Genomic DNA, 12,635 nt, shown 5'->3' on the forward strand with positions numbered 1-12,635 from the left:
AGGTACAGCGAGTTCCCCTACCCCGCTCATCAGACACAAGAGTTCATGGGAGCTGACACCTTTATCTCCTGCCAGAAGGACAGAAATACAACTATGGTATACAAATCTGGAAATGATTCCATAAGCATAATGATACTAATAAGCCCCTAGAATACTGTTGGCATAATGAAAAAAAATGCTTTCTCTTGATCGTCCCTTAAAAATCCTATGATTAATTAAATTCCTTCAAAATTCTTAAGATTCCATAAAATAGATATAGTACATATATGTACTGTAAAACATTGTACTTACAGCATGCACTACATTTAGAAAGAAGAAAATTTGACAAGTAATTTGACAATAATCCAAATACTTTCTCACCATCATTCATTAAAATTAACATAAAGTATCAGCTCTTTTGGAGTAGTTTCCTCAGTCATCAGTTTCTATATGAAACTAGAAACTTGTCACTTAGTAAATGACTAACTGTAGGAAAAAAGTCAATGTAGTTTCACATTTCTCTTTGTATTTTGCTTATAGAGGTTATCTGTAACCAAACTGAATTAAGTGTCCCTAAAATAAAGGAACTAGAGCACCTTATTTCTTCTTCCTCAGAGGAAAGGCTTTCTTCTCACAAACGTTAATTGAATCGTCTTTGATCCTTTTTTTCCTCTGCATTCTCTATTAACTGACCTCTTTTTTCTTTTTATCCTCTAACCTGCCTGTCTTTCCTTAGCCCTAATCACTTTTCTTATTGAAACTAAGTCCTGTCAAGCTCTTAAGTTAAACACACTAACTATTTAGATGCCAAATGTCTGGCAATTTCATCATAAAACATTCAGAGCCCTATATTTACTAATCACTACCAATGTCTAATTTCTCTGTTCTAGTAGCGAAGTCCTTTTTCACACTAGTTAATATATTATACTATATTCTTACTACGTATCTCAGTGCTTGACAGAAAATAGATTAATACTATTAATTTAATTTTTAAAAAGCTCTAGTTTAAATGAACTATATAATAGGATGCTATATTATCTGCATTGTTCCTGCAACCAGCTGGTTAAAAAAAAAAAAATCAATAGATAATTAAAATAAATCTTTGCAAGAACACTTTTGGACTTAGCAACTTTAAGTTGTCTAAAGAAATACGTTGTAAAATGCTGTCTTCTCTGCAAAACGACTCAATTCTTAAATGTCACCCAAAGCTAACCACAGTGTCCAGCAGGATCCTGCACAAAAGATGTAAATTATAAAATTACTTCTCCTCTTCTATCAACATTCTGATTTCCTTAGTATCTGATCTCAGCCTAGTATTAAAGAGAAAAGCAATAATTATCTGCTTAAATGATTAACTCTAAGGTATAAGTAACTGATAGGCTTAGTCTCACAGGGTACAAAAGCAGGTTAACTAAAATGGCATTTTAACAGAAAGTATAGATTTAAGATAGAATTAAACTGTAGTCCAAGTGTTTTTTCATCTGTTTAATTTGGATGCCCTAAAACGTCCACTCCCCATTTCTGGTTTTGGTGTGCTTAGATATTCTGGAAGTAAATTGGATAGAAATCCTAAATTACAAAGTAGTAGTAGTAGTTTCCATCTCACCACAACTCAAGATGTCTGTCTGATGAGCTGCCTGTCCTATAGGAGGAAATATTTGGGATAGAGCTTTGATTTGTCTATGAGAGAAAAAACAATCCAAGATCTGGTGAAAATTGTAAAAATCCCTGTTTGTGTCTCAGCTGCCTTGAAGGTTCCCTGCGTCCTGCCTTCTAAGTTCTCTCCCACCCCCAGGGCACCCTTCGCAAGTTGGGCCTCAGCCCAGTGTCACAGCCTTCAACAAGGACGGCACTTAGTCTTTTAACCGACTTACTTTGTAGTTTAAAGCAGCGAGAAGAAATGTTCACCTTTTGGGTTGACTCAGTTTGACTGAGGGTGTAGGAGCTTTGTGTTTTATTTTGCTGAGTCCCTGAGGAATGTTGCTTTAGTACTGACACCAGGTCTGCAGGAGTGGGTCCAAAGGAGTTGATAGGTTACTGGAGCTCTCCTTTGCCTTCTCCACTCTTTTAACCCTAATTATTTGGAAACTAACAATATCAGATTCCAAGGATCTAGATTCTATTTCCATGGTGTCTCCTTCCCTCTCCTGGTTTGATATCCCTTTCCTTCTTTCAGAGTGGTGGTCATTTTGTATCTTCTCCTGCTCCAACCCCAACTAATCTGTTCTCATGCCTCAGGTGTGTGAGGGATAAAGGAAATACGCATGTCAGGGTGGAAGGGTATGTCAAGAATGGCTAAAGTGCATTCATGGACCCCCCCCAAAACATGAAATTCAAACAAAGGTAAAGAGCAAAGAACCATGACCTCCACTACCACCCCCATCCACCTGATGTAAAGTAAGATTCAGCACTTTTCTTTTTTACAGTGTAGTTGGGGAGCAGGGTTAGAGGGCGCAGTTTAATAGTGTCAGAATAAAGCTATCACCTAGCAACGATTACACATGTTGGAAAATGCAATGGGAAAGAAAATTTATAAAATAGCATGTTAATTTAATTGCAATTATATTTGTGAACTGCTTTTAATTTTTGCCTAATTATGGAACATGCATATCATAAAAGATAGATCAGATTAACTTTCAGTTTTATTTTAATGCAACTGCAACCTTTCATTTCAACCTCCACCCCTGCAGCTTCATTCATTGGTGCATTGTTGCACCAAATGTAGTATAGTGATTCCTCTTAAAACTTTTTAAAAAGCAATTACCAAGATACCATGCTGTCACATCAAAAGATGCCAGCAACTTAGTGTCACTCCTCAGACTGTCCATCTTGCAACCACAGAAGTACTATTTCTAGCTTTCCCAACCAAACTATTCCTTATCTAGTTACCACAATTATTTCCCCCAAACATTTTTACTTCTCAGCTAATGAACCACAAACTGCTTCAAACAAGCAGCATCAAATTCTAAACTCCTAAATAACTCAATGAAAAGATGCTCAAATTAATTCATAATAAAAGATATGTACCGATCAATTGGCAAAGATCAAATAATTTGGTAACACATGTGTAGGAGCACAGATATTATCATATATCTCTGGTGGATAGGCAAAATCGTACAACCTGTATGGGAGAGAAATTTGGCAATATCTATCAATATTACAAATGCCACGTACGCACTTCTAGGAATTTATATTATTGCATACCCACCGACCCCACCATTGTGTGTGAAATAATATATTCATTGCAGTATTATTGCCAGGACAAAATAACAATGGCAATAATAATAACAAACACCTATCTAGTATTTAGTATGGTGCCACTGTTCTAAGCACTTGACACATTCTCATTTAATCCTCCCAACAATCAATCGTATGGGGTAGAACTACCAACACCTCCATTGTACTGATGGACAAATAAGCCAAGTAAAAGCAGCCCAAGATCACATAACTAGTGTGGATCCAGGCTTTTCACCGAGTTAGTGCAGCTCCAGAGCCTGTTCTCTTAACTGTTACCATATACTAAACCATCTAAATAGATATCAATAGGGGAACAGTTGAGTAAAAATATGGTACATCCATCTAAAGGAATAGAAAGTAAAGCTCCTTTAATTCCTCTCCCACTTTGAGGACAACATGAATTTAGTGAATCACTTCCAAAAATAAAGTATGGAAAGGGAAAAATACTAGTAACTTTACAATAGAGAAACCTGGCAAACACTACCTTAACCAAGCGATCTGTTAAAATCACCAGGGGCATCATGTAAATATCAGTCACTGCCTCACATGACATGATGAAAAGGGCAATTCAACTTTGTGTATTCTCTCCAAAAACTCATAACCCCATAATCGTGAAGAAAATATCAGATGACCCAAGTTGAGAGCTGTTATATGAATATCTGACCAGGACTCCTCAAAACTGTCAAGGTCATAAAAAAATCAGACAAGACTGAGAAACTGCTGGAGAAGATTAAGGAGACATGACAACTACATACAATGTGGTATCCTGGATGGGATCATGGACGAAGGCTTCCCAAATCCCTTTCCTCACTTTTTCCACCAACTTCACTTCTCCTTAATGTACCGCAGACATTTTATTCTAGCTGAACAATCTGACTGCCAACCCCAACAAGTTACCAGCTTGTTTCCCAAATCCACATCTTTCCTGGCAAAACCTAATTCTAAATTTAAAAAGCCACCCACCCACTGTGCTATCCAGCATCCTGTATGCTCTGTCTAAAATGGGAATGGCAAAATACAGACCATCAATACTCCTACACCTAGGACAACACTGCTCAGTGATCGCAGTAGCCTTGCCCCCTAAATCCACGTGATGCTCAGTGATCGCAGTAGCCTTGCCCCCTAAATCCACGTGATGCCTCCAACTACTCGTTGTTGCAGTATTACACAGCCACCACTAGCCATCAGGGCCGGACCATGAAATAAACCTATTTGCCATATATGGTCTCTACTATATCAATCTTACTATGTTCCTTCGTGGATTTCATGTATATTTATTTACATAAACCCCTATTTTGTTCTGAAAAGGATTGAGACTTACAAGAATACACAGACCATAAAAAGTTAATAAATTTAAATAATAAAAACAAAGGATAAAGAAAACACCAGAAATGGTGACAAGAAAAGGGCTAAAAAAACTGGACAGCATAAAACCTATATGCCTGCTCTGGAATGTCCATAAATCTGGCCCTGGCTTCCTAGCAGCCTCCACAAAAAGGAATAGCCTGTCCAGAGTACAGGAGATAAACAGCAAGAACTCAGAAAAGGAACTATTCTTGGTACTTAAACCAAACAGTAATTTTTATAAAGCAGAAAGAACACCACAGAACGAACAAGATATAAAAGCTAACCCATTGCCAGTTTTCAAAGGATTGGGTTTTTTCTGACAGTATCCATCCAGAGAGACCTATGGTATCTTACCAAAGCCTGATGCAGCTGAACGGATTTTACAAAGAGCAGGCACAAGCTTTAAGAACCCTCTGTCCTTTTACTTGGTTTCCTCTGTCATTGCCTTCCTAATTAAATATAAACTCTTTGAAGACAGAAACCATGTTTTTTCTACGTCTTACATATAGCCCACAACGCTTTGTATTCGGCAAAAAAAAAAGAAAAAGAAAAACACATTCAGTATCAGTGAGAATTTACATAGTGCAATTCAAGCCACACTGATAAAAATTCTAACCTAAATGTAGGAATTCCCACTCCTACTAAACAGAATTAAAATGATAACTGAAGTCTCAATAGAGAGAATTTCTAAACCTTCTATATATTACTGAATCACAATTCAATTTGTGATGTCCCAACAGCATTTTTATGTTTTGCATATCCCTGCATGCACAAGACTTGCAAAAATGCCAAATCAATGTCACTGAATCTTATCAAATAAAATGAAACCCATAGCAAAAGCTTTGGCAATCCCTATCAAAGGAAAGACAATGTCTGTCAAGAATATAATCAAGAGGAGGCTGGTTAGCTCAGTTGGTTAGAGCTCAGTGCTCTTAACAAGATTGCCAGTTCGATCCCCACGTGGGCCACTGTGAGCTGTGCCCTCCACAACTAGATTGAAACAACTACTTGACTTGGAGCTGATGGGTCCACACTTAAATAAATAAAAGGTGGTTTTTTTTAAAAAAAAAAAAAAAAAAGAATATAATCAATAGCTCTTTACAAACCAGCTGACAAAAGCAGGCTCATCTATTAAATGACTCTGCAAGTTGGCTAGTAGATAATCATAATACAGATTTTCCCTACTTCTTTCCAAGCATCTGCAGTTTCTGTAAATTCCAAACTGCTAGAGAACTGTATTTCTCACTTCTTACACACACACACACACACACACACACACACACACACACAGTCAAACCAGTTTATATTTCCCTTTATGACTACTACCTATCCCCTCCTCCCCACCTGATCAAATTGGAAATGCAATGAAGCCTAATAAATTATTTAAGTAAAGCGGTTACAAGCAACACAAGTATTAAAAACTTTAATTACTACTCTTAAGCATAGGCATTAGGACACATTAACCACCCTCTGTTTGCATTTTATTAATGGACATCATTAATAAATAAGTAGTCTCATCCTATATTGGTTTAGTTTTTTCTATATATTAATATTTCAGTTTGCAGTCTTCTCCTCGTGTGGTATTCCCTGTATGCAAGGGCACACCCTATCGTCCCTGGAGGGGGTAGTTGTAATGAATGAAAGAACATGGACAAGACTGGGGGAAGCAGGGGGACAACACACTAAATGGACCTCAGAAAATCCAATTCCTGCACCTTTGTTTCTTCCTTATTTAAAATGGGAGATGACAATCATCTCTGATAGGATTATTGGGAGGATTAAATGAGGTAAGATTTGTAAAGAGCCTAGTAAGTGCATATAAAATAGATCCTCAGTAAGAGCAGTTCTCTTGCTCTTTTTTTTCCTTATGGGTAAGGAAACAGAAGGAGCTGAGCAGGTAATTTGTCCAAGGCCACTGGCTTACAGCATTAGCACGCTGACTTAGGACCTCACGTTCTTTACGACACCATGAAGCCCTATTAAAACAGTCAAGCTCGTCGCTGGCAGGCACCGCAAAAAAAACATTAACAATCTGAACACCTATTGGATGCCAGGCACTGTCCTAATCTCTTCTCTCATGACTATCCAATCAAGTAGGTGTATTTCTCCCGTTTTACAGAGAAATTAACTTGTCCAAAGTCAGAGGGCTAATAAGTGATATGCAAGATTAATTCAGGCCTGTTTACTCCTATCCTGCCTCAAAAGCATGCAGATATTTAGAAATTACTGTCTACCAAAATTAAGTTTTAAATGTCCTAGAAATTTTTATAGATCCTTCCAATTTATTAGTGAAAACCATCCCTATAGCTCCATCATTCTTTCTCCTTAAATTTTTTCTTGTTAGGCTAACACAATTTGCAATAACTATGGTGACAAACTTAGATTTATATGGCATGTTACAGTTCAGTATCATAATTTTTTTCATTTTTATTAGGTGAAACTACTGAGGTTTTTCATATATTGTCTCACATCTCATTTAATATTTTCAAGACTCCTGTGAGGTAGGGATGATTACCATTTTACATATAAGAAAACATAAGTTTGAAGAGTTAGGAAAGTACTTTGCCTATGGTTATAAAACTATTAAGTGTAGGGCTTCACCCTGGATCTAAGAAAAAGCATGTACACTCCTGCATCCACTGTTTCATTTAATAATTTACTTTTATCAACTTACTCATAAGAGGTGGGAGAAGTGTGGAAGGATTCCTTCACCAAAAATGTACTATAAATGGAAAATAAGGCCTAAAACTTCATAGAACAATAAAAACAAGAAAATTTTAGAAAGGTTGTCTCAGATCTCTTCCTTCCCCCAAGGTTGTCAGGTGATTTCTAATAAATGTTTACAGGGCAGACATTTTAATCTTTTCCAGCGCACAGGGAAAATAGGTAGTTTCCCAATTCATTCTTACAGGCTGGCTTAATCTTAACACCAACATCAGGCAAGAATAGCAAACTAAAAAGGAAATACAAATATTATGTTTATCTTTTCTGACTATAGACACAATAGTCTTAATATACTTAAGTAAAAGAAAAACGAACATGTGTAGTGTGATCTTATTTTCAAAAGAAAAGCCATTGTGAATACACATGTGTGTATGTGAGTATGGTTGGGTATGTAAATGTATATTTGTACATATGTACACATAAGTGCAAAGATATAGGTTTGGAAATATAAACCCCAAACTGTTAACAATGGTTACCTGCAAGAGTGGTGAAAGAAGAAAAGGGGGAAAGAAGCAAAGGGAGATTTTTCAATTTTCACTCTATATAACCATGCATTATCTGAATTTTCATGATTAACATGTATCATGTTTGACCATCAATATATCAAATAAATGAAAAGCAGGGCCTAAGTATTAATTTGCTATATCTCCTGTACTTGTCATAGTAAAAATTAATTCTATTATTCCCTCATTGGGTATTCATTTATTTAACAAACACCCAGGGTACAACTCCTATGTGCAGACACCAAGCTTATAAGCACTAGAGCCCTCAGGTACTTAGAATCTATTTTTTTAAACACAGGATGGAACAATGGTTACTTCCTTCTCTGACATACAATGTTGTTTTAAGTCAAGTCCTAATTTTTATCACTTATTATTTTTTAAGTAACATGTCAGATATAAGAAATAATTTCTTTTTCTGGAATCCAATCTGCCTCTATTCTAGAAAAGAGTACTAGATACTTTTTATTTTATTTATTTATTTATGTATGTATGTATTTATTTATTTATTTATTTTGCAATTAACAAAATGCGCTTGTATTCATTCATTTACAAAGGTTAGAGTCCCCACTCTGTGTCGGGCACTATGCTGGACAATGGACATGTAAAGATGAAGAAATAACACATGAGCTCTACCTACCCTCCAAGGAATTGAGAATTTTGCAAATTTGCTGCCTGATACCAACTTGTACATAAAAACTGAATTATGTACCTTAGTAACCCTGCAATTCAAAGTGAAACTGACAAACTACCCAACTTTTTAACTTTTCTTTTAACTTTTCAAAAAAAAAAAGTTAATTTCAGCATAACCCAGAAAAAAATCTTAATGTTTATGAAAAATGTGAAATTGTCCAATTATTTTAAGGTTAAAGGGAATAAATTAGTGAGAAAATAGAGACCATGGAAGCTGAAGGGGAACAGAAAGCACATCAATATTTCTGTGAACAGTGAAATCTAGGATTAGCCAAGCCACTAAGAAGCTGTTACGGGGTTTAATTGCTGTTTCCGCCACAGGAAATACGTATGGAAATCATATCTACCTTATTAGGATAAAAGAAAAAAGAATTTATTTGAAAAAGCGTAACAAACCCTGGTGAATATGAGGCAGTGTAGTCAAAACACCTGTTTTCTGTTGTTGTTTGACTTTTTTTATTTATTATTCCTCCCCTTTATTTAGGATTAGCCAAGCAAATCTGCAAACACAATTTAACTACTGTATACCTCATGAAGTGGAAAGAATGCAGGAAGCAGAGTCAGAAGACCTGCTTTCAGACCCTGACTCTCACTTACTCTGCAAGGTTAAAAAAATGAGCGAATTATTTAACCCTTTTGCACCTTAGTTTCCCAGCAGTAAAACAGGAATAATTCCACATTTGAAGATTATTTCAAAGACAAAATAAGAAAATACAGGTAGGAGTGGCTGTTAGCTCAGTTGGTTAGAGTGTGGTGCTAATAACACCAAGGATGCCAGTTTGATCCCTGCATGGGCCACTGTGAGCTGGGCCCTCATTAAAAAAAAAAAAAAAAAAAAAAAAAAAGGAAAGAAAATACATGTAAAAACATAAACTTAGAAACTATTATAAATCAAAGACATTTTTCCAAAGATATACAAATGGCCAATAAGAACATGAAAAGATGCTCAATCATTAGCCATTAGGAAAATACAAATGAACACAATGAGATACCACTTCACACCCTCTAGAATGGCTATCATCAAAAAGACAACATTAAGTGTTAGATAGAATGAAACTCTCATACTTTGCTGGTGGGAATGTAAAATGGTGAGGTAGCTATGGAAAACAGTTTGGCAGTTCCTCAAGAAGTTAAACAGTTACCATATGACCCAGCAATTCCACAATCTAAGTATGTATCCAAGAGAACTGAAAACATGTCTACACAAAAACCTGTCAATGAGTGTTCATAGCAGCATTACTCATAAGGGTCAAAAAGTAGAAATGTGGCATATCCATACAATGGAATACTAGTCAGTCATAAAAAGGAATGAAGTATTGATACATGCGTAATATGGAGGAATCCTGAGAATATTATGCTAAGTGAAAGACACAAAGCGCCACATGTCATGTGATTCTGATTATATAAAATGTCCAGAAAAGGCAAATCCATAGACAGAAAGCAGCAGATTAGTGATTGCCACCTGCAGGGAAGGGGGAATGGAAATGACAGCTAACAGGTTTGGAGGTTTCTTTTCAAGATAATGAAAGTATTTCTGAATTAGAGATGATGTTTGCCCTATCTTGTACATATGCTAAAACAACTGAATTGTACACTTGAAAGAGTGGCTTCTATGATATATGAGTTATATCTCAATAAAACTCACAGAAATTTAAGTTTCTGCTACTTTTTATTAGTAAATATCCGGCTTTTCTCAAGAAATGGTTCCTGTTGCTTAAAACAGCAAAGAGAATGCTTTGAAGTTAGATGTTACACAGATGAATGTTATTTTTAGTGAAATCAAACTACTAATTATGCCAGAGAACTTTTCCACAGAGCCTATTAATTTGGTATAATTTTATTTCTTCAAAAGGAAAGTATTAATATCAAGTGTGTTTTTAAGGAGAAAGAGTTTCAAGGGGTCTTTATAGAGTACATGGAAAAAACAGGTCAAAATGTACAAAATGTAACATTTTCTGCTTTTTAAGCCAGTGGACATTTAGTTTTCAGATATGCCAATCAAACAACTAAAACCCAAGTAGGTGAATTTTGCAACCTCTGCCACTTTACATGTTTGTTCTGCATTCTGCTGTCAGACTTCTAGGTCCACCACCAGCTCCTAATCTCATCCATCAATTATTCCTTCCAATTATTATTCACAGGGGTTAAAATGCTTGGTAAACTCTTTAAATGCAAACAATTCATTCCCTCAGGTGGGGATATTTACAGAGTAGGCCCAATTTTTAAGGTTAAATTTACACTAAATTGTTTGAATAAATATACAGCAAAATGATTTCCTGGAATTTGGGATATAAAAACAATCTACAGAGTTGTGTAATGCTTTCTAAATCCTTAGGGAATGTTTTCATGTATTATTTGGTCATGGGGTAAAGACAGTCACCAACTTCTGTCCACACAAAGTATTATGTATAAAAGCTTCCTGGTTCTAGAACAAAGAAGTGTTTTATTGCTCAAAGCAAAAGGAAGAGATTTTCCTTCCATTTAGTATTGTTATACTAAAATAGCATACCAATGAAACCAGCTAGGTAAGAGCATGACCCAAGGTATGTAAACAGAGATAAACTTCTTTATTCTGTATTCTTCCTTGGGGGTAAAGTTTCTCCCCTCTAAGAAAAAAAGGTTTATCAAGTCAAAGAAAACCATGTCAATTAACATTTTCCAACACAGGGGGATTGTGAGTGGCATTTTCATCTGCCAGCCTGCACCGGGATGCATGGTGGGTATTCTTGGCACAGACAAAATGCGAAGAGGTGACCTGTCAAGCAGCTGCTATCAGGTTACTCCCCCAACAGCAATTCCAACTTCTTCTCGGGGGTTGTCTGTGTATGAAAGATGTCAAAGCACCACGAGAACCACAGGGGCTGTCACAGCAGCACCCAGTCCAAACCCTGCATCCCAGGGTGCAATTGCAACCGTACCCTCCAGAGCCGACCAGGCTGCGGGTCTCTTCTAACACGCATCTACCTAACATATAAAAAATAAATACACGATCAGGGATCGTTGCCAATCCTCTCTCCGTTCCCTTTGTGACTCCTCCAGAGGCTGGAGGGATGTTAACATCCTGAAGGCCCGCGGAAGCCAAGCCCCACTCCGCGAAGGAAATGTCCAGGAGCCTGGGCGCAGCCTGGGGGCCTCGGGCCAGCGTCCCCCACCCACCGGGCAGGACTGGTCACCGGCCACACAAAGGAGGCTGCCGCGGGCGCTGGACGCGGGGACTCGCCCCGGAGCCGGGCGCCACATCGGGTCTCCGCACCCCGCCAGGACAAGACCCGCCGGAAAAGAAGGTTTAACGCCTAAACCTGTTGCACAATTCGGGTCCCTTTCACCCAGACACGAGGAAGGGCGCTCAGGAGGGGAGCCGCGAGCGAGCCGGGCAGCGCGGGCCGCGGCCGCACCCGGCAGGCGGGGCGGAGGAGGGACCGCCCGTCGGGCTTCCCACCTCGGGCGCTTTGTCTGCGGCGGCGGCGGGGTGGGGGCGGCGGCGGGGTGGGGGCGCCCCGCGTGCAGCCGCGCGGCCCGCCAGGGGGAGAGAGCCGGGCCCGCCGCCGCCCCGCTTCCTCCTCCCGGCCGCCGAGCCTGCGCGCTGCTCCCGCCCGGGCCGCCCGGGCCGCGCGGCGACCCCACTCACCTGGCTGGTGCTGACGCTGTCGACCCGCGGCTCCGGGGCGGTGGGGAGGACGCGGGCACGCGAGCGAAACGCAGGCGGAGGCAGAGGGCGAGGCGGGAGAAGGCGGGCTGGGGGCGGAGCGGGCCCGGGTGGCGGCGGCTCCAGTCACTCGCGGCAAATCGCGTCCCGGCCCCTGCGTGCGTCAAGCGAGGGGCGGCGGCGCGGGCGGCCGGGCGAGCTCCCGGTACCCGCGGCCCGACCTGCGTCCGCGCGGCCCCGCACGCGCCCGGGCAGCGGCTGCGCAGAGACCCCGCCCGGCCAGGGGAAGGGGGCGGGGCTGGGAGTCGGTCTCCCGGGGCTTGGGGGTTGGGCACGGGACGCGGAGGGGGGCTGCCGACGCACCCCGCTGACCCTGCTGTCCTCGCCACGCCCGGAGCTGCGAGCGCCCAAGCCCGCAGGCAGTGTGGGGTAGTGGCAAGAGCACTGGCCCTGCAGCCGGGAAGCCTGCGCTTGTCCTGAAATACGTAGCTTTGAGGATGTGCTCTGCA

General features: G+C 39.8%; 1 protein-coding gene across 1 annotated transcript in view; it reads right to left on the reverse strand.

The window, feature by feature from the left end:
• Window positions 1–12,384, reverse strand: part of SESTD1 (SEC14 and spectrin domain containing 1) — a 94,906-nt gene extending 82,522 nt beyond the window's left edge. Inside the window, exon 1 of the mRNA XM_081050819.1 lies at window positions 12,109–12,384. The gene's annotated coding sequence lies outside the window, so the exon portion shown is untranslated. The remainder of the gene's footprint in view (window positions 1–12,108) is intronic.
• Between the last annotated feature and the right edge of the window lie 251 nt (window positions 12,385–12,635).

Source organism: Rhinolophus hipposideros (genome assembly GCF_964194185.1).
Source record: "Rhinolophus hipposideros genome assembly, chromosome: 6".
NCBI lineage: Eukaryota > Metazoa > Chordata > Mammalia > Chiroptera > Rhinolophidae > Rhinolophus > Rhinolophus hipposideros.